The following is a 21,804-nucleotide window of genomic DNA, read 5'->3' on the forward strand; positions in this document are numbered from 1 at the left end:
GGGGAGGACAGACAGTGGTTGAGGGAAGAGGAGGGTGGGACAGACAGTGGTTGAGGGAAGAGGAAGGTGGGACAGACAGTGGTTGAGGGAAGGGGAGGGTGGGACAGACAGTGGTTGAGGGAAGGGGAGGGGAGGACAGACAGTGGTTGAGGGAAGAGGAGGGTGGGGCAGACAGTGTTTGAGGGACGGGGAGGACAGACAGTGGTTGAGGGAAGGAGTGTGGGACAGACAGTGGTTGAGGGAAGGTGTTGGTGGGACAGACAGTGGTTGAGGGAAGGGGTGGGTGGGACAGACAGTGGTTGAGGGAAAGGGAGGGGGGACAGACAGTGGTTGAGGGAAGGGGAGGGTGGGACAGACAGTGGTTGATGGAAGGGGTGGGTGGGACAGAGAGTGGTTGAGGGAAGGGGAGGGTGGGACAGACAGTGGTTGAGGGAAGGGGTGGGTGGGACAGACAGTGGTTGAGGGAAGGGGAGCGGGAGGGTGGGACAGACAATGGTTTATGGAAGGGGAGGGGGGGGACAGACAGTGGCTGAGGGAAGGGGAGGGTGGGACAGACAGTGGTTGGGGGAAGAGGAGGATGGGACAGACAGTGGTTGAGGGAAGGGGAGGGTGGGATAGACAGTGGTTGAGGGAAGGGGAGGGTGGGACAGACAGTGGTTGATGGAGGGGGAGGGTGGGACAGACAGTGGTTGAGGGAAGGGGAGGGTGGGGCAGACAGTGGTTGATGGAAGGGGAGGGGGGGACAGACAGTGGTTGAGGGAAGGGGAGGGTGGGACAGACAGTGGTTGAGGGAAGGGGAGGGTGGGACAGACAGTGGTTGAGGGAAGGGGAGGGTGGGACAGACAGTGGTTGAGGGGAGGGGAGGGGAGGACAGACAGTGGTTGAGGGAAGAGGAGGGTGGGACAGACAGTGGTTGAGGGAAGAGGAGGGTGGGACAGACAGTGGTTGAGGGAAGGGGAGGGTGGGACAGACAGTGGTTGAGGGAAGGGGAGGGGAGGACAGACAGTGGTTGAGGGAAGAGGAGGGTGGGACAGACAGTGGTTGAGGGAAGGGGAGGGTGGGACAGACAGTGGTTGAGGGAAGGGGAGGGGGGGGAGACAGGCAGTGGTTGAGGGAAGAGGAGGGTGGGACAGACAGTGGTTGAGGGAGGGGGAGGGTGGGACAGACAGCGGTTGAGGGAGGGGGAGGGTGGGACAGACAGCGGTTGAGGGAAGGGGAGGGGGGACAGACAGCGGTTGAGGGAAGAGGAGGGTGGGACAGACAGCGGTTGAGGGAAGGGGAGGGTGGGACAGACAGCGGTTGAGGGAAGAGGAGGGCGGGATAGACAGTAGTTGAGGGAAGGGGAGGGTGGGACAGACAGTGGTTGATGGAAGGGGAGGGGGGAGGGTGGGACAGACAGTGGTTGAGGGAAGGGGAGGGTGGGGCAGACAGTGGTTGATGGAAGGGGAGGGGGGGACAGACAGTGGTTGAGGGAAGGGGAGGGTGGGACAGACAGTGGTTGAGGGAAGGGGAGTGTGGGACAGACCGTGGTTGAGGGAAGGGGAGGGTGGGACAGACAGTGGTTGAGGGAAGAGGAGGGTGGGACAGACAGTGGTTGAGGGAAGGGGAGGGTGGGACAGACAGTGGTTGAGGGAAGGGGAGGGGAGGACAGACAGTGGTTGAGGGAAGAGGAGGGTGGGACAGACAGTGGTTGAGGGAAGAGGAGGGTGGGACAGACAGTGGTTGAGGGAAGAGGAGGGTGGGACAGACAGTGGTTGAGGGAAGGGGAGGACAGACAGTGGTTGAGGGAAGAGGAGGGTGGGACAGACAGTGGTTGAGGGAAGGGGAGGGTGGGACAGACAGTGGTTGAGGGAAGGGGAGGGGAGGTCAGACAGTGGTTGAGGGAAGAGGAGGGTGGGACAGACAGTGGTTGAGGGAAGAGGAGGGTGGGACAGACAGTGGTTGAGGGAAGAGGAGGGTGGGACAGACAGTGGTTGAGGGAAGGGGAGGACAGACAGTGGTTGAGGGAAGAGGAGGGTGGGACAGACAGTGGTTGAGGGAAGAGGAGGGTGGGACAGACAGCGGTTGAGGGAAGGGGAGGGGGGACAGACAGCGGTTGAGGGAAGAGGAGGGTGGGACAGACAGCGGTTGAGGGAAGGGGAGGGTGGGACAGACAGCGGTTGAGGGAAGAGGAGGGCGGGATAGACAGTAGTTGAGGGAAGGGGAGGGTGGGACAGACAGTGGTTGATGGAAGGGGAGGGGGGAGGGTGGGACAGACAGTGGTTGATGGAAGGGGAGGGTGGGGCAGACAGTGGTTGATGGAAGGGGAGGGGGGGACAGACAGTGGTTGAGGGAAGGGGAGGGTGGGACAGACAGTGGTTGAGGGAAGGGGAGTGTGGGACAGACCGTGGTTGAGGGAAGGGGAGGGTGGGACAGACAGTGGTTGAGGGAAGAGGAGGGTGGGACAGACAGTGGTTGAGGGAAGGGGAGGGTGGGACAGACAGTGGTTGAGGGAAGGGGAGGGGAGGACAGACAGTGGTTGAGGGAAGAGGAGGGTGGGACAGACAGTGGTTGAGGGAAGAGGAAGGTGGGACAGACAGTGGTTGAGGGAAGGGGAGGGTGGGACAGACAGTGGTTGAGGGAAGGGGAGGGGAGGACAGACAGTGGTTGAGGGAAGGGGAGGGGAGGTCAGACAGTGGTTGAGGGAAGAGGAGGGTGGGACAGACAGTGGTTGAGGGAAGAGGAGGGTGGGACAGACAGTGGTTGAGGGAAGAGGAGGGTGGGACAGACAGTGGTTGAGGGAAGGGGAGGACAGACAGTGGTTGAGGGAAGAGGAGGGTGGGGCAGACAGTGGTTGAGGGACGGGGAGGACAGACAGTGGTTGAGGGAAGGGGAGTGTGGGACAGACAGTGGTTAAGGGAAGGGGTTGGTGGGACAGACAGTGGTTGAGGGAAGGGGTGGGTGGGACAGACAGTGGTTGAGGGAAAGGGAGGGGGGACAGACAGTGGTTGAGGGAAGGGGAGGGTGGGACAGACAGTGGTTGATGGAAGGGGTGGGTGGGACAGAGAGTGGTTGAGGGAAGGGGAGGGTGGGACAGACAGTGGTTGAGGGAAGGGGAGGGGAGGACAGACAGTGGTTGAGGGAAGGGGAGGGTGGGACAGACAGTGGTTGAGGGAAGAGGAGGGTGGGACAGACAGTGTTTGAGGGAAGGGGTGGGTGGGACAGACAGTGGTTGAGGGAAGGGGAGGGTGGGACAGACAGTGGTTGAGGGAAGGGGTGGGTGGGACAGACAGTGGTTGAGGGAAGGGGAGGGTGGGACAGACAGTGGTTGAGGGAAGGGGAGGGGAGGACAGACAGTGGTTGAGGGAAGAGGAGGGTGGGACAGACAGTGGTTGAGGGAAGGGGAGGGTGGGACAGACAGTGGTTGAGGGAAGGGGAGGGGAGGTCAGACAGTGGTTGAGGGAAGAGGAGGGTGGGACAGACAGTGGTTGAGGGAAGAGGAAGGTGGGACAGACACTGGTTGAGGGAAGAGGAGGGTGGGACAGACAGTGGTTGAGGGAAGGGGAGGACAGACAGTGGTTGAGGGAAGAGGAGGGTGGGACAGACAGTGGTTGAGGGAAGAGGAAGGTGGGACAGACAGTGGTTGAGGGAAGGGGAGGGTGGGACAGACAGTGGTTGAGGGAAGGGGAGGGGAGGACAGACAGTGGTTGAGGGAAGAGGAGGGTGGGGCAGACAGTGGTTGAGGGACGGGGAGGACAGACAGTGGTTGAGGGAAGGAGTGTGGGACAGACAGTGGTTGAGGGAAGGTGTTGGTGGGACAGACAGTGGTTGAGGGAAGGGGTGGGTGGGACAGACAGTGGTTGAGGGAAAGGGAGGGGGGACAGACAGTGGTTGAGGGAAGGGGAGGGTGGGACAGACAGTGGTTGATGGAAGGGGTGGGTGGGACAGAGAGTGGTTGAGGGAAGGGGAGGGTGGGACAGACAGTGGTTGAGGGAAGGGGTGGGTGGGACAGACAGTGGTTGAGGGAAGGGGAGCGGGAGGGTGGGACAGACAATGGTTTATGGAAGGGGAGGGGGGGGACAGACAGTGGCTGAGGGAAGGGGAGGGTGGGACAGACAGTGGTTGGGGGAAGAGGAGGATGGGACAGACAGTGGTTGAGGGAAGGGGAGGGTGGGATAGACAGTGGTTGAGGGAAGGGGAGGGTGGGACAGACAGTGGTTGATGGAGGGGGAGGGTGGGACAGACAGTGGTTGAGGGAAGGGGAGGGTGGGGCAGACAGTGGTTGATGGAAGGGGAGGGGGGGACAGACAGTGGTTGAGGGAAGGGGAGGGTGGGACAGACAGTGGTTGAGGGAAGGGGAGGGTGGGACAGACAGTGGTTGAGGGAAGGGGAGGGTGGGACAGACAGTGGTTGAGGGAAGGGGAGGGTGGGACAGACAGTGGTTGAGGGAAGAGGAGGGTGGGACAGACAGTGGTTGAGGGAAGAGGAGGGTGGGACAGACAGTGGTTGAGGGAAGAGGAGGGTGGGACAGACAGTGGTTGAGGGAAGGGGAGGGTGGGACAGACAGTGGTTGAGGGGAGGGGAGGGGAGGACAGACAGTGGTTGAGGGAAGAGGAGGGTGGGACAGACAGTGGTTGAGGGAAGAGGAGGGTGGGACAGACAGTGGTTGAGGGAAGGGGAGGGTGGGACAGACAGTGGTTGAGGGAAGGGGAGGGGAGGACAGACAGTGGTTGAGGGAAGAGGAGGGTGGGACAGACAGTGGTTGAGGGAAGGGGAGGGTGGGACAGACAGTGGTTGAGGGAAGGGGAGGGGGGGGAGACAGGCAGTGGTTGAGGGAAGAGGAGGGTGGGACAGACAGTGGTTGAGGGAGGGGGAGGGTGGGACAGACAGCGGTTGAGGGAGGGGGAGGGTGGGACAGACAGCGGTTGAGGGAAGGGGAGGGGGGACAGACAGCGGTTGAGGGAAGGGGAGGGGGGACAGACAGCGGTTGAGGGAAGGGGAGGGTGGGACAGACAGCGGTTGAGGGAAGAGGAGGGCGGGATAGACAGTAGTTGAGGGAAGGGGAGGGTGGGACAGACAGTGGTTGATGGAAGGGGAGGGGGGAGGGTGGGACAGACAGTGGTTGAGGGAAGGGGAGGGTGGGGCAGACAGTGGTTGATGGAAGGGGAGGGGGGGACAGACAGTGGTTGAGGGAAGGGGAGGGTGGGACAGACAGTGGTTGAGGGAAGGGGAGTGTGGGACAGACCGTGGTTGAGGGAAGGGGAGGGTGGGACAGACAGTGGTTGAGGGAAGAGGAGGGTGGGACAGACAGTGGTTGAGGGAAGGGGAGGGTGGGACAGACAGTGGTTGAGGGAAGGGGAGGGGAGGACAGACAGTGGTTGAGGGAAGAGGAGGGTGGGACAGACAGTGGTTGAGGGAAGGGGAGGGTGGGACAGACAGTGGTTGAGGGAAGAGGAGGGCGGGACAGACATTGGTTGAGGGAAGGGGAGGGCGGGACAGACAGTGGTTGGGGGAAGGGGAGGGTGGGACAGACAGTGGTTGAGGGAAGGGGAGGGGAGGACAGACAGTGGTTGAGGGAAGAAGAGGGTGGGACAGACAGTGGTTGAGGGAAGGGGAGGGGAGGACAGACAGTGGTTGAGGGAAGAGGAGGGTGGGACAGACAGTGGTTGAGGGAAGAGGAAGGTGGGACAGACAGTGGTTGAGGGAAGGGGAGGGTGGGACAGACAGTGGTTGAGGGAAGGGGAGGGGAGGACAGACAGTGGTTGAGGGAAGAGGAGGGTGGGACAGACAGCGGTTGAGGGAAGAGGAGGGTGGGACAGACAGTGGTTGAGGGAGGGGGAGGGTGGGACAGACAGTGGTTGAGGGAAGAGGAGGGCGGGACAGACATTGGTTGAGGGAAGGGGAGGGTGGGACAGACAGTGGTTGGGGGAAGGGGAGGGTGGGACTGGTTTGCCGCACGCTCCTTCCTCTGTCTGCGCTTGGTTTCTGCATGCTCTCGGCGACGAGACTCGAGGTGCTCAGCGCCCTCCCGGATGCACTCCCTCCACTTCGGGCGGACTGGTCTTGGGCCCAGGGACTCCCAGGTGTCGGTGAGGATGTTGCACTTTATCAGAGAGGCTTTGAGGGTGTCCCTGTAACATTTCCGCTGCCCACCTTTGGCTCTCTTGCCATGGACGAGTTCTGAGTAGAGCGCTTGCTTTGGGAGTCTCGTATCTGGCATGTGGACAATGTGGCCTGCCCAGCGGAGCTGATCAAATGTGGTCAGTGCTTCGATGCTGGGGATGTTGGCCTGGTCGAGGACGCTGATGTTGGTGCGCCTGTCCTCCCAGGGGATTTGTAGGATCTTGTGGAGACATCGTTGGTGGTATTTCTCCAACAACTTGAGGTGTCTCCTGTACATGGTCCATGTCTCTGAGCCATACAGGAGGGCGGGTATTACTACAGCCCTGTAGACCATGAGCTTGGTGGCAGTTTTGAGGACCTGGTCTTCAAACACTCTTTTCCTCAGGTGGCCAAAGGCTGCGCTGGCGCACTGGAGGCGATGTTGGATCTCGTCGTCAATGTCTGCCCTTGCTGATAGGAGGGTCCCGAGATATGGAAAATGGTCCACGTTGTCGAAAGCCGCGCCGTGGATCTTGATGACTGGGAGGCAGTGCTGTGTGGTGGGGTCAGGTTGATGGAGGACCTTTGTCTTACGGATGTTTAATGTAAGGCCCATGCTTTCGTACGCCTCAGTGAAGGTGTTGACGATGGCTTTAAGTTCAGCCTCTGAATGCCTGCAGATGCAAGCATCGCCGGCACACTGTAGTTCAACATCAGAGGATAGGATGGTCTTGGATCTAGCCTGGAGGCGATGAAGGTTGAACAGGTTCCCACTGGTTCTGTAGTTTAGTTCCACTCCAGTGGGGAGCTTGTTGAGTGTGAGGTGGAGGACTGCAGCGAGGAAGGTCGAGAAGAGGGTTGGTGCAATGAAGCAGCCCTGCTTGACCCTGGTCCAGACATGGATTGGGTCTGTGGTGGATCCGTTGGTCAGGATCACGGCCTGCATGTCATCGTGGAGCAGGCGGAGGATGGCGACAAACTTTTGGGGGCAGTCGAAACGGAGGAGGACGCTCCAGAGACCCTCGCGGTTAACAGTGTCAAAGGTCTTTGTAAAGTCAAAAAAAGCCATGTACAAGGGTTGGTGCTGTTCGCTGCATTTCTCTTGGAGTTGTCTCATCGTAAAGATCATGTCCATTGTGCCTCATAGTGGACGGAATCCACAGGGAGAAGACGGTTGAGGAGGATTTTAGCGATGACTTTCCCTGTAACTGACAACGGAGATTCTTCTGTAGTTGCCGTAGGCCTCCTTGAGGGCTGTGTCCTTGCCAAACCTGGCGTTGAAGTCGCCGAGCGAGGATCAGTTTGTCGTCCGTCGGGACGCGGGCACGGATTGTTCAAGGCTGGAGTAAAATCCCTCTTTGGCCTCATCTGTTGCGTCAAGTGTTGGGGCGTATGCGCTGATAACTGTGGTACACTGGTTCCAAGATAGGGTGAGTCAGAGAATCATGAGACGTTCGCTAATCCCACAAGGGGAGTCTCTGAGGCGGTCGACCAGCTCGTTCTTGATGGCGAAACTGATTCCGTGGAGTCGGCAATCTTCTGGTTTGCCTTTCCAGAAGGTGTAACCTCCACCTTGTTCTTTGAGCTGGCCTTCCCCTGTCCGCCAGGTCTCACAGGGCGGTGATGTCAACATCGAAGCGTCTTAAGTTCCCGGGCAATGATGGGGTTGCGGCGTTCCGGTCTGTTGCTGTTGGGGTTGTCCAATGAGGGTCCTGATATTCCAGGTCCCGAACTTCATATTGAAGGGTGGAAGATGCCTGTGCGTGAGTTCTTTTAACGTGGGGTGGCCGTTGCACACCAGCTATCACACGGGCTTAGCAGAGCAAGGTGTTAGTCCGGTGGCAAGGGGGTCTGAGACGACTGGAGACCAGGCACTGCTGTATGGGCCTCGTTGCCTATGGCGGGATGTGAGCCGTAAGCTCGACGTTTGGTAGCGCTCTTCGGTGAGGTGGTGAGAGAACCCAGGCCTGGCTCAATGCAGGCATTGGGATTGTCAGAGGTCCACTTTGTGGAACCAAGAGAGGTCAAATAGGTCAGTGACCACAGCCATTGTGAATACCACGTGCTCGACAGAGACTTCGCCGTCGAGTGGGGCCAGCGGCCGGGGGCAGGCCCGGACATTGCCGGAGGGAGGGCGGCCTGGATGTGAGGGAGGGAGGGAGGCCCGGATGTGAGGGAGGGAGGGAGATCCGGACGTGCGGGAGGGAGGGAGGCCCAACGTCGCCGGAAGGAGGGAGGAAGACCCGAACGTGTCCAGAGTGAGGGAGGTCTGGACGTCGCCGGAGGGAGGGAGGCCCGGACGTGAGGGAGGGAGGGAGGCCCGAACGTCGTCGTCGGGAGGGAGGCCTGGACGTCGCCGGAGGGAGGCCTGGACGTGAGGGAGGGAGGGAGGGAGGCCCGGACGTGAGGGAGGGAGGGAGGTCCGGACGTGAGGGAGGGAGGCCTGGATGTCGCTGTTTTTGTATCAAGATGGCGGATGGGATAGCAGCTCCCTTGGGAGCTCTCCCCGAACAAACCTTCCTCTGGCCATCTGCTGCCATCCTTCATCTCTCACCCTCAACCTCCACACACCCCCAACTGTCTACACCCCTCTGTTCCTAACTTCCATCCCCCCCCCCCCCCAAGTATTTTCCTACCCTAAAACCCGTGCTGCAGGGGCCCACTGCCCATCTCCCAATCTCGACTTACCTTCCAGGTCGACCTCCCTGCTGCCAAGTCCCTCCAACTGGACCCTCGCTTCCCGCCCCCCCCATTGGCCGACTCAGCTGCTCCCCATTGACCGACTCAGCTACTCCCCCGTTGGCCGACTCAGCTGCTCCAACCAATCCCCGGCGATCTCTCCGGCGGTGCGCCTCTGACCACTCCAACCAGAGGTCTGGGCCGTATCTTCACTCCTCGCCCTCACGCACGGACCTTCCCTCCAGCGACGTTCAGGCCTCCATTGAACTGTATAAAACACTAGTAAGGCCACAACTGGAGTACTGCGTGCAGTTCTGGTCACCACATTTCAGGAAGGACGTGATTGCACTGGAAAGGGTACAGAGGAGATTGACTAGGATGTTGCCGGGACTGGAGAATTTTAGCGATGAGGAAAGATTGGATAGGCTGGGGTTGTTGGCTTTGGAACAGAGGAGGCTGAGGGGAGACCTTATTGAGGTGTATAAAATTATGAGGGGCCTGGATAGAGTGGATAGGAAGGACCGATTTCCCTTAGCAGAGGGGTCAATAACCAGGGGGCAGAGACTTAAAGTATTCGGAAGGAGGTTTAAAGGGGATTTGAGGGGAAAGATTTTCACCCAGAGGGTGGTGGGGGTCTAGAACTCGCTGCCTGAAAGGATGGTAGAGGCAGGAACCCTCACCACATTTAAAAAGTACTTGATAGGCACTTGAAGTGCCGTAACCTGCAGGGCTATGGACCGAGAGCTGGAAAGAGGATTAGGCTGGGTAGCTCTTGGTCGGCCGGCACGGACACGATGGGCCGAATGGCATCCTTTGGTGCTATAAATTTCTCTGATTGTATTCTATGATGGCAGTAGGTCCAGAGGACCAGCCTGGGCCAGTCGTCTCCCTCTGCGTTGTCTCGCCTGACTCATGCCTGCTGCCAGGTACTTGCCGCACAGAAAGCTAGCTTGCCTTCCCGGCTCTGCCATTCCACTTTATATCTGGGCCCCTCATAATTTAATACACTTCAATGAGATTTCCCCTCGGCCTCCTCTGTTCCAAGGAAAACAAACCCAGCCTATCCAATCTGTCCTCATAGCTAAGATTCTCCACTCCCGGCAACATCCTCGTAAATCTCCTGTGCAATCACGTCCTTCCTATAATACAGCGACCAGAATTGCACGCAGTACTGCAGTTGTGGTGATCATGGATCTGGCCTGGAGATGGCGAAGGTTGAACAGGTTCCCACTGGTTCTGTGGTTTAGCTCCACTCCAGCGGGGAGCTTGTTGACTGTGAGGTGGAGCATGGCAGCAAGGAAGATTGAGAAGAGGGTTGGGGCGATGACACAGCCCTGTTTGACCCCGGTCCAGACGTGGATTGGGTCTGTAATGGATCCGTTGGTAAGGATCACGGCCTGCATGTCGTCGTGGAGCAGGCGAAAGATGTTGACAAACTTTTGGGGGCATCGGAAACGGGAGACAATTAATAGACCCTCGCGGTTGACAGTGTCAAAGGTCTTTGCGTCTGTGCAAGTTCTGAGGCTGAACTCCAGGATATAGTCGACGTATTTACTGAGGTGCACGAAAGCATGAGCCTTATGCTAAACACCTGTAAGACTAAGGTCCTCCACCAGCCTGTCCTTGCCGCACAGCACTGCCCCCTAGTCACCAAGATTCACGGCGCGGCCCTGGACAACGTGGACCATTTCCCTTACCTCGGGAGCCTCTTATCAACAAAAGCAGACACTGATGAGATTCAACACCCCCTCCAGTGCAGTCTTCGGCCGCCTGAGGAAAAGAGTGTTTGAAGACCAGGCCCTCAAATCCACCACCAAGCTCATGGTCTACACGGCTGTAGTAATACCCGCCCTCCTGTATGGCTCAGAGACATGGACCATGTACAGTAGACACCTCAAGTCACTGGAGATATATCACCAACGATGTCTCGTCTCCGCAAGATCTTACAAATCACCTGGGAGGACAGGTGCACCAACATCAGCGTCCTTGTCCAGGCCAACATCCCCAGCATTGAAGCACTGATCACACTCGATCAGCTTCACTGGGCAGGCCACACAGTTCACATGCCAGACATGAGACTCCCAAAGCAAGTGCTTTATGCGGAGCTCCTTCACGGTAAACGAGCCAAAGGTGGACAGCGGAAACATTACAAGGACATCCTCAAAGCCTCCCTGGTAAAGTGCGACATCCCCACTGACAACTGGGAGTCCCTGGCCCAAGACCGGCATAAGTGGAGAAAGTGCATCCGGGAGGGCGCTGAGCACCTCGAGTCTCAACGCCGAGAGCATGCAGAGATCAAACACAGGCAGCAGAAAGAACGTGCGGCAAACCAGTCCCACCCACCCCTTCCCTCAACGACTATCTGTCCCACCTGTAACTCTTATCAACAGAGTCGATGGCTCTCATATTGGACAGAGCCATAGAAGAAGTGGAAGCAAGTCTTCCTCGATTCCAAGGGACTGCATATGATGATGATGATGTAGCCGTGGCCTAACTAGTGTTTTATACAGTTCAAGTATAACCTCCCTGCTCTTATATTCTATGCCTCGGCCAATAAAGCCAAGCATTCTGTATGCCTTCTTAACCACCTTATCCACCTGGCCTGCTACTTTCAGGGAATCTGTGGACCAATGGAGCTTTGGAGGCGTGGCCTGATCAGTTGGAGCTGTGCTGCTGTGAGAGAAGGAACTCCCTGCTGTTGCTCCTGCCTGGATGAGGCCTGGAGTAGGATGGTCCAGAGTCGACCGCCTTTACGTGTCTCGGGCGTACGTTTCCTGCGTACATGCGGCCGGTGCCGTGTTCGGACCACCACCTGGTGTGGGCGGAGCTCACTTCGCTCGAGGACGGGGTCCGCATACTGGCATTTTAACAACCAGCTGCTGGAGGACGTGCGGTTCCAGGACTCGTTCCGTCGTTTCTGGGCCGACTGGAGAAGGAAGCAGGGGGGCTTCCCCTCCTTGAGGCTATGGTGGGACGTGGGCAAGGCTCACGTCCGCATCTTCTGTCAAGAGTACGCGAGGGGGTCGACCAAGGGGCGGGCGGCCAAGGTCGGGCGCCTAGAAAAAGAGGTGCTCGACCTGGAGTCCCGTCTCGGTCAAGTCGTCGAGGACCCGGCCCTGCGGATGGTGTACGAAGCGAAGAAGGCCGCGCTGAAGGACCTGCAGCTCGTCTGGTCTCGAGGCGCGTTCGTGAGGTCGCGGATCCGGTTCCTGCGGGATCTGGACCGCGGCTCCCCCTTCTACTCGCTGGAAAAAAGATAAAGAGTGCCCATAAGCAGCTGTTGACGCTGCTGGCTGACGACGGCTTTCTCGTCTCGGATCCGGAGGGCGCCAACAACAGGGCCCGTGAATATTACGGGGCTCTGTTCTCTCCGGAGCCGTCCAGTGATGAGCACAGAAAAAAATAGAAAAAACAAGGAAACTGAGAAAAAGCTGATAAAAAATTAGAAAAATGAGGAACACTGACACAAAAGGAGAAAAACTGCGAACAAATGAGAAAAATGAGTAAAACAACAAAAAAAACTAAGAAAAATTGAGAAGTAGAATTTTGTGGGAGGACCTGCCGAAGGTCGGCCCGGAGGGCGCCGAAAATCTGGAAGCTCCACTAAGCCTGGCAGAGCTGACCGGCTCTCGAGGGGAAAATCCCCGGGGCTGGACGGGCTGACCGTGGAGTTCCACAGGGCGTTCTGGGACGTCCTGGGCGGCGACTACGTGTGGGTCCTGGGGGAAAGTCTGGCGACCGGGGAGATGCCCCTCTCTTGGCGCAGGGCAGTCATCGTCCTGCTGCCTAAGAAGGGCGATCTCCGCCTCCTTAAGAACTGGCGCCCGGTCTCCCTCCTCAGCACAGACTACAAAATCTTCGCCAGGGCGATGTCTGCTCGCCTTGGCGCCGTGCTGGACCACATGATCCACCCCGACCAGTCCTACACGGTCCCGGGCCGGACAATCCACGACAACATCCATCTGGTCCGGGACCTCATCCATCATTCCCAGGAGGCTGGTCTGTCGGTCGTCTTCCTATCCCTCGACCAAGAGAAGGCGTTCGACAGCGTGGATCACGACTATCTGTTCGGAACTCTGCGCGCTTTCGGGTTCGGGACGCATTTCGTCGCCCGGATCCGACTTTTGTACGCCGCCGCGGAGTGTCTGATAAAGGTTAACGGGTCCTTGACGGCGCCCCTTTGCTTTAGGAGAGGGGTGCGCCAGGGATGCCCCATGTCCGGCCAGTTATACGCCGTCTGCGTGGAGCCTTTCCTGCGCCTCCTGCGGACGAGGTTGACAGGACTGGCTCTGCAAGGGCCGGGCGTGGAGGTCGTCCTCTCGGCTTGCGCCGATGACGTGCTCCTCGCGGTAGAGGATCCCGCTGACCTGCGGAGGATGCGTGAGTGCCAGGAGATTTACTCGGCCGCATCCTCCGCCAGGATCAACTGGGAGAAATGTTCCGGACTCCTGGTGGGTCAGTGGCGGGTGGACTCCCTGCCGGAGGAGCTCAGGCCTTTGGCCTTCCCCTGCCCGCCAGGTCTCACAGGGCGGTGATGTCAACATCGAAGCGTCTTAAGTTCCCGGGCAATGATGGGGTTGCGGCGTTCCGGTCTGTTGCTGTTGGGGTTGTCCAATGAGGGTCCTGATATTCCAGGTCCCGAACTTCATATTGAAGGGTGGAAGATGCCTGTGCGTGAGTTCTTTTAACGTGGGGTGGCCGTTGCACACCAGCTATCACACGGGCTTAGCAGAGCAAGGTGTTAGTCCGGTGGCAAGGGGGTCTGAGACGACTGGAGACCAGGCACTGCTGTATGGGCCTCGTTGCCTATGGCGGGATGTGAGCCGTAAGCTCGACGTTTGGTAGCGCTCTTCGGTGAGGTGGTGAGAGAACCCAGGCCTGGCTCAATGCAGGCATTGGGATTGTCAGAGGTCCACTTTGTGGAACCAAGAGAGGTCAAATAGGTCAGTGACCACAGCCATTGTGAATACCACGTGCTCGACAGAGACTTCGCCGTCGAGTGGGGCCAGCGGCCGGGGGCAGGCCCGGACATTGCCGGAGGGAGGGCGGCCTGGATGTGAGGGAGGGAGGGAGGCCCGGATGTGAGGGAGGGAGGGAGATCCGGACGTGCGGGAGGGAGGGAGGCCCAACGTCGCCGGAAGGAGGGAGGAAGACCCGAACGTGTCCAGAGTGAGGGAGGTCTGGACGTCGCCGGAGGGAGGGAGGCCCGGACGTGAGGGAGGGAGGGAGGCCCGAACGTCGTCGTCGGGAGGGAGGCCTGGACGTCGCCGGAGGGAGGCCTGGACGTGAGGGAGGGAGGGAGGGAGGCCCGGACGTGAGGGAGGGAGGGAGGTCCGGACGTGAGGGAGGGAGGCCTGGATGTCGCTGTTTTTGTATCAAGATGGCGGATGGGATAGCAGCTCCCTTGGGAGCTCTCCCCGAACAAACCTTCCTCTGGCCATCTGCTGCCATCCTTCATCTCTCACCCTCAACCTCCACACACCCCCAACTGTCTACACCCCTCTGTTCCTAACTTCCATCCCCCCCCCCCCCCAAGTATTTTCCTACCCTAAAACCCGTGCTGCAGGGGCCCACTGCCCATCTCCCAATCTCGACTTACCTTCCAGGTCGACCTCCCTGCTGCCAAGTCCCTCCAACTGGACCCTCGCTTCCCGCCCCCCCCATTGGCCGACTCAGCTGCTCCCCATTGACCGACTCAGCTACTCCCCCGTTGGCCGACTCAGCTGCTCCAACCAATCCCCGGCGATCTCTCCGGCGGTGCGCCTCTGACCACTCCAACCAGAGGTCTGGGCCGTATCTTCACTCCTCGCCCTCACGCACGGACCTTCCCTCCAGCGACGTTCAGGCCTCCATTGAACTGTATAAAACACTAGTAAGGCCACAACTGGAGTACTGCGTGCAGTTCTGGTCACCACATTTCAGGAAGGACGTGATTGCACTGGAAAGGGTACAGAGGAGATTGACTAGGATGTTGCCGGGACTGGAGAATTTTAGCGATGAGGAAAGATTGGATAGGCTGGGGTTGTTGGCTTTGGAACAGAGGAGGCTGAGGGGAGACCTTATTGAGGTGTATAAAATTATGAGGGGCCTGGATAGAGTGGATAGGAAGGACCGATTTCCCTTAGCAGAGGGGTCAATAACCAGGGGGCAGAGACTTAAAGTATTCGGAAGGAGGTTTAAAGGGGATTTGAGGGGAAAGATTTTCACCCAGAGGGTGGTGGGGGTCTAGAACTCGCTGCCTGAAAGGATGGTAGAGGCAGGAACCCTCACCACATTTAAAAAGTACTTGATAGGCACTTGAAGTGCCGTAACCTGCAGGGCTATGGACCGAGAGCTGGAAAGAGGATTAGGCTGGGTAGCTCTTGGTCGGCCGGCACGGACACGATGGGCCGAATGGCATCCTTTGGTGCTATAAATTTCTCTGATTGTATTCTATGATGGCAGTAGGTCCAGAGGACCAGCCTGGGCCAGTCGTCTCCCTCTGCGTTGTCTCGCCTGACTCATGCCTGCTGCCAGGTACTTGCCGCACAGAAAGCTAGCTTGCCTTCCCGGCTCTGCCATTCCACTTTATATCTGGGCCCCTCATAATTTAATACACTTCAATGAGATTTCCCCTCGGCCTCCTCTGTTCCAAGGAAAACAAACCCAGCCTATCCAATCTGTCCTCATAGCTAAGATTCTCCACTCCCGGCAACATCCTCGTAAATCTCCTGTGCAATCACGTCCTTCCTATAATACAGCGACCAGAATTGCACGCAGTACTGCAGTTGTGGTGATCATGGATCTGGCCTGGAGATGGCGAAGGTTGAACAGGTTCCCACTGGTTCTGTGGTTTAGCTCCACTCCAGCGGGGAGCTTGTTGACTGTGAGGTGGAGCATGGCAGCAAGGAAGATTGAGAAGAGGGTTGGGGCGATGACACAGCCCTGTTTGACCCCGGTCCAGACGTGGATTGGGTCTGTAATGGATCCGTTGGTAAGGATCACGGCCTGCATGTCGTCGTGGAGCAGGCGAAAGATGTTGACAAACTTTTGGGGGCATCGGAAACGGGAGACAATTAATAGACCCTCGCGGTTGACAGTGTCAAAGGTCTTTGCGTCTGTGCAAGTTCTGAGGCTGAACTCCAGGATATAGTCGACGTATTTACTGAGGTGCACGAAAGCATGAGCCTTATGCTAAACACCTGTAAGACTAAGGTCCTCCACCAGCCTGTCCTTGCCGCACAGCACTGCCCCCTAGTCACCAAGATTCACGGCGCGGCCCTGGACAACGTGGACCATTTCCCTTACCTCGGGAGCCTCTTATCAACAAAAGCAGACACTGATGAGATTCAACACCCCCTCCAGTGCAGTCTTCGGCCGCCTGAGGAAAAGAGTGTTTGAAGACCAGGCCCTCAAATCCACCACCAAGCTCATGGTCTACACGGCTGTAGTAATACCCGCCCTCCTGTATGGCTCAGAGACATGGACCATGTACAGTAGACACCTCAAGTCACTGGAGATATATCACCAACGATGTCTCGTCTCCGCAAGATCTTACAAATCACCTGGGAGGACAGGTGCACCAACATCAGCGTCCTTGTCCAGGCCAACATCCCCAGCATTGAAGCACTGATCACACTCGATCAGCTTCACTGGGCAGGCCACACAGTTCACATGCCAGACATGAGACTCCCAAAGCAAGTGCTTTATGCGGAGCTCCTTCACGGTAAACGAGCCAAAGGTGGACAGCGGAAACATTACAAGGACATCCTCAAAGCCTCCCTGGTAAAGTGCGACATCCCCACTGACAACTGGGAGTCCCTGGCCCAAGACCGGCATAAGTGGAGAAAGTGCATCCGGGAGGGCGCTGAGCACCTCGAGTCTCAACGCCGAGAGCATGCAGAGATCAAACACAGGCAGCAGAAAGAACGTGCGGCAAACCAGTCCCACCCACCCCTTCCCTCAACGACTATCTGTCCCACCTGTAACTCTTATCAACAGAGTCGATGGCTCTCATATTGGACAGAGCCATAGAAGAAGTGGAAGCAAGTCTTCCTCGATTCCAAGGGACTGCATATGATGATGATGATGTAGCCGTGGCCTAACTAGTGTTTTATACAGTTCAAGTATAACCTCCCTGCTCTTATATTCTATGCCTCGGCCAATAAAGCCAAGCATTCTGTATGCCTTCTTAACCACCTTATCCACCTGGCCTGCTACTTTCAGGGAATCTGTGGACCAATGGAGCTTTGGAGGCGTGGCCTGATCAGTTGGAGCTGTGCTGCTGTGAGAGAAGGAACTCCCTGCTGTTGCTCCTGCCTGGATGAGGCCTGGAGTAGGATGGTCCAGAGTCGACCGCCTTTACGTGTCTCGGGCGTACGTTTCCTGCGTACATGCGGCCGGTGCCGTGTTCGGACCACCACCTGGTGTGGGCGGAGCTCACTTCGCTCGAGGACGGGGTCCGCATACTGGCATTTTAACAACCAGCTGCTGGAGGACGTGCGGTTCCAGGACTCGTTCCGTCGTTTCTGGGCCGACTGGAGAAGGAAGCAGGGGGGCTTCCCCTCCTTGAGGCTATGGTGGGACGTGGGCAAGGCTCACGTCCGCATCTTCTGTCAAGAGTACGCGAGGGGGTCGACCAAGGGGCGGGCGGCCAAGGTCGGGCGCCTAGAAAAAGAGGTGCTCGACCTGGAGTCCCGTCTCGGTCAAGTCGTCGAGGACCCGGCCCTGCGGATGGTGTACGAAGCGAAGAAGGCCGCGCTGAAGGACCTGCAGCTCGTCTGGTCTCGAGGCGCGTTCGTGAGGTCGCGGATCCGGTTCCTGCGGGATCTGGACCGCGGCTCCCCCTTCTACTCGCTGGAAAAAAGATAAAGAGTGCCCATAAGCAGCTGTTGACGCTGCTGGCTGACGACGGCTTTCTCGTCTCGGATCCGGAGGGCGCCAACAACAGGGCCCGTGAATATTACGGGGCTCTGTTCTCTCCGGAGCCGTCCAGTGATGAGCACAGAAAAAAATAGAAAAAACAAGGAAACTGAGAAAAAGCTGATAAAAAATTAGAAAAATGAGGAACACTGACACAAAAGGAGAAAAACTGCGAACAAATGAGAAAAATGAGTAAAACAACAAAAAAAACTAAGAAAAATTGAGAAGTAGAATTTTGTGGGAGGACCTGCCGAAGGTCGGCCCGGAGGGCGCCGAAAATCTGGAAGCTCCACTAAGCCTGGCAGAGCTGACCGGCTCTCGAGGGGAAAATCCCCGGGGCTGGACGGGCTGACCGTGGAGTTCCACAGGGCGTTCTGGGACGTCCTGGGCGGCGACTACGTGTGGGTCCTGGGGGAAAGTCTGGCGACCGGGGAGATGCCCCTCTCTTGGCGCAGGGCAGTCATCGTCCTGCTGCCTAAGAAGGGCGATCTCCGCCTCCTTAAGAACTGGCGCCCGGTCTCCCTCCTCAGCACAGACTACAAAATCTTCGCCAGGGCGATGTCTGCTCGCCTTGGCGCCGTGCTGGACCACATGATCCACCCCGACCAGTCCTACACGGTCCCGGGCCGGACAATCCACGACAACATCCATCTGGTCCGGGACCTCATCCATCATTCCCAGGAGGCTGGTCTGTCGGTCGTCTTCCTATCCCTCGACCAAGAGAAGGCGTTCGACAGCGTGGATCACGACTATCTGTTCGGAACTCTGCGCGCTTTCGGGTTCGGGACGCATTTCGTCGCCCGGATCCGACTTTTGTACGCCGCCGCGGAGTGTCTGATAAAGGTTAACGGGTCCTTGACGGCGCCCCTTTGCTTTAGGAGAGGGGTGCGCCAGGGATGCCCCATGTCCGGCCAGTTATACGCCGTCTGCGTGGAGCCTTTCCTGCGCCTCCTGCGGACGAGGTTGACGGGACTGGCTCTGCAAGGGCCGGGCGTGGAGGTCGTCCTCTCGGCTTGCGCCGATGACGTGCTCCTCGCGGTAGAGGATCCCGCTGACCTGCGGAGGATGCGTGAGTGCCAGGAGATTTACTCGGCCGCATCCTCCGCCAGGATCAACTGGGAGAAATGTTCCGGACTCCTGGTGGGTCAGTGGCGGGTGGACTCCCTGCCGGAGGAGCTCAGGCCTTTTGCCTGGAGCACGACCCATCTCCTCTATCTGGGAGTCTACCTTAGCCCCGACGAGGAAGCCTGGCCGGCGAACTGGCAAGAGCTGGAGGCCAAGGTCGCCGCTCGCCTAGGGCGCTGGACAGGACTGTTCCGAGTGCTGTCCGACAGGGGTCGAGCGCTAGTCATAAACCAGCTGGTGGCCGCCATGTTGTGGTACCAGCTGGTCACTTTGACCCCTCCCCCTGCATTTGTCACCAAAATACAGAAGAAGCTGGTGGACTTCTTCTGGAACAACAGGAAGCACTGGGTCTCTGCCGTGGTCTTGAGGCTCCCGCTTGGGGAGGGTGGTCAGTCGTTGGTGTGCGTCAGCGCCCAGCTCGCGACTTTCCGTCTTCAGACCCTGCAGAGATACCTTTACGTCGAGCCCCCTCCTAGGTGGTGCGCTCTGGCGACGTATTTCTTCCGCCAGCAGCACGGCCTCAACTACGACACGCAGCTCCTGTTTGTGAGCTTGGGGGGGCATCAGGACCGCCTTCCGGAGCTGCCTGTCTTTTACAAGGAACTCACCAGGGTCTGGAACAAAGTCTCCACCAAGCGCAGCTCTCCACCGGCTGGAGTGGCGGCTGTCCTGCAGGAGCCGCTGCTCGGGAATCCGTACCTCCACGACTGAGGATTTAGGTGGCAGTCGGACGAGAGGGCTGTGGCTGGTGAGGTGACCAGGGTCAGGGACCTGCTCGATGGCGGAGGAGCGGGCTGGATGGCGCCAGACACGCTGGCGCGGCGCCTAAATTCGGCCGACGTCCGCCACGCGACCGATGCCATCGAGTTGCTAAAAACAGCTCTGGGCCCTGACTCCGTTAGGTGCATCGAGGAGGCTCAAGCACGTGGGGAAATCCCGTCCGAACTGACCCCCGTCAGGACGGAATTCCTCATCGGCGCCAAACCCCGGAACCTCCCTCGGGAGCCGGCGCCTCACAACTTGAGCCACCTCGGGGAAATCCCCTCCGTGCCTTTCAGTTCGGAGGGGTTTCCTGTACGGGCTGTTCCTGCACACTCTCAACTTTGCCATCCTCGCCTGCCGTCCGGACACGGCATGGCGTACTATCTTGCCGTCCGGAGAAGGCGGGGGTCCCCGATGGAGGGCACTCTACGCGGGAGTCCTCCCAGTATTTATCGGGGACTTGGCCTGGAGGGTGGTGCACGGAGCAGTGCCGTGCAATAAATTTTTAAGCCGGTTCACGGGCTCCCAGGCCGCCTGCAATTTCTGCGGTCTGGAAGAGTCCGTGTTCCATGTTTTTATTGAATGCACGAGGTTGCAGCCCCTGTTTTATTATTTAAAGGGGCTGCTCCTGAAATTCTGGCTGCACTTCAGTCCCACACTCCTGATTTTTGGGTACCCTGTGTGGAGGGGAGCGGGTAGGTCCGAAGGCCTCCTCGTAGGACTGCTCCTGGGCACGGCCAAGGGTGCCATCAGCCGGTCCAGGCAGCAGGCGGTCGAGGGGGTCGTTCAGCCTGACTGCCTGCCTCTCTTCCGCGCGTACATCCGCGCCAGGGTGTCCCTGGAGATGGAGCACACGGTGTCCACCAGTACGCTCGCGGCCTTCCGCGAGAGGTGGGCGCCGGAGGGACTGGAGTGCATCATCACGCCCGGCAACCAAATTTTAATTTGATTTTATGTTTTAAAGTTTGATTTGTTTTAATTGCCGGTTTTAGTGTCCCCCTCCCCTTTTATAGGGGGCACTTGTAGAATTAACGATTTTATGGCCCAAAATAAATTATTAAAAAACAGTCAAAAAAAAAAGTTTTAAAAAAACCAAACAAATAAAACAAAAAAAGGGCAGTTTGAAAAATGTTTGGAGTGTCCCCCAAATTGGGGGGCATTTGATTTAATGTTTATTTCGTTATCCAACCAAAAAGAGTTCTGTGCAGCATCCTGGGAGTCACCTTCAAATTTGAAAAATAAAGCGGTGTACATAATCAAGAAAATTCGAAGTCCCATTCTAAAAGAAAATTGCAGAAGAGGTCTACTGTTTGGGGACCTGTCCAGCACAACACCATCAAATAACCACATTGGTCGAAGAGGCTTTGGTTCCAGTCCGCTCAAACAAGAGAAACCACAGAACATGGCCGCACTTTATTTCACAAGCTGTAGACCGTCATGTGGAAAATATCAAACAAGGCTAATGTTGTGAATGGTTAAACAATGGGACGGACCCTCCTGCCTGTACCAAGCATCACAGCCAAACTCGGAGGCTGCAATCGGGAACAATGATCGTTAAATACACCTAACACACAGGTGCTAACACTGTTCATGTACACAGTTGGAAGTTGTGTGAATGTTTAAAAATGTATAGAGACATTGAAGTTGAGAACGTGGGAATTGTATCGGGACAGTATAAGCTAACAAAGAATTCACGGAGGAATAGCCATGACATTTCAGACTCGAGACTGCGAAATGTTACAACACTAACACATATTGAAACAAAACCCATAGCTTGCAGAAAAACCTCAAGGTCTTATTAAATCATGTTATTAACCTGAAACATTAACAGAAAGTCTTTGTTTAAAATCAGCCCAAACTTAGGTCGGCTTATGAGTGGACAAAGGGAAAGAGGGATCAAAAGAGATAGGCTGAACTAGGATGTCACTCTAGCCCTATCTTGTTATCTTTTGCCGAAAATGTATAACCGTCGTCCCTTTACAATGTAACGTCACTTTGTCCGGAGGAAGTGTGTATGTTCGATCAGAGTTGCATTCCTTCTGTCTGATAAGGTCCCCGATCGGGATTTGCTTTTTAAATAAAAGCTTGCTTTGTTTAAAGCACAAACGGTATTCGTTTCAGTAATTTTGCTGAACCAGATTGAGAGAAAAGAATCTACATTTACATTTGCACAATTTAAAATTCACAACTGGCATGTCTTTCTATTACTTTAGTAATCACTAAATTGGTCAGTAATTTAGATAAGCCAGTTGACGA

The sequence above is a fragment of the Pristiophorus japonicus genome, unplaced genomic scaffold (genome assembly GCF_044704955.1).
Source record: "Pristiophorus japonicus isolate sPriJap1 unplaced genomic scaffold, sPriJap1.hap1 HAP1_SCAFFOLD_1752, whole genome shotgun sequence".
Taxonomy (NCBI): Eukaryota; Metazoa; Chordata; class Chondrichthyes; family Pristiophoridae; genus Pristiophorus; species Pristiophorus japonicus.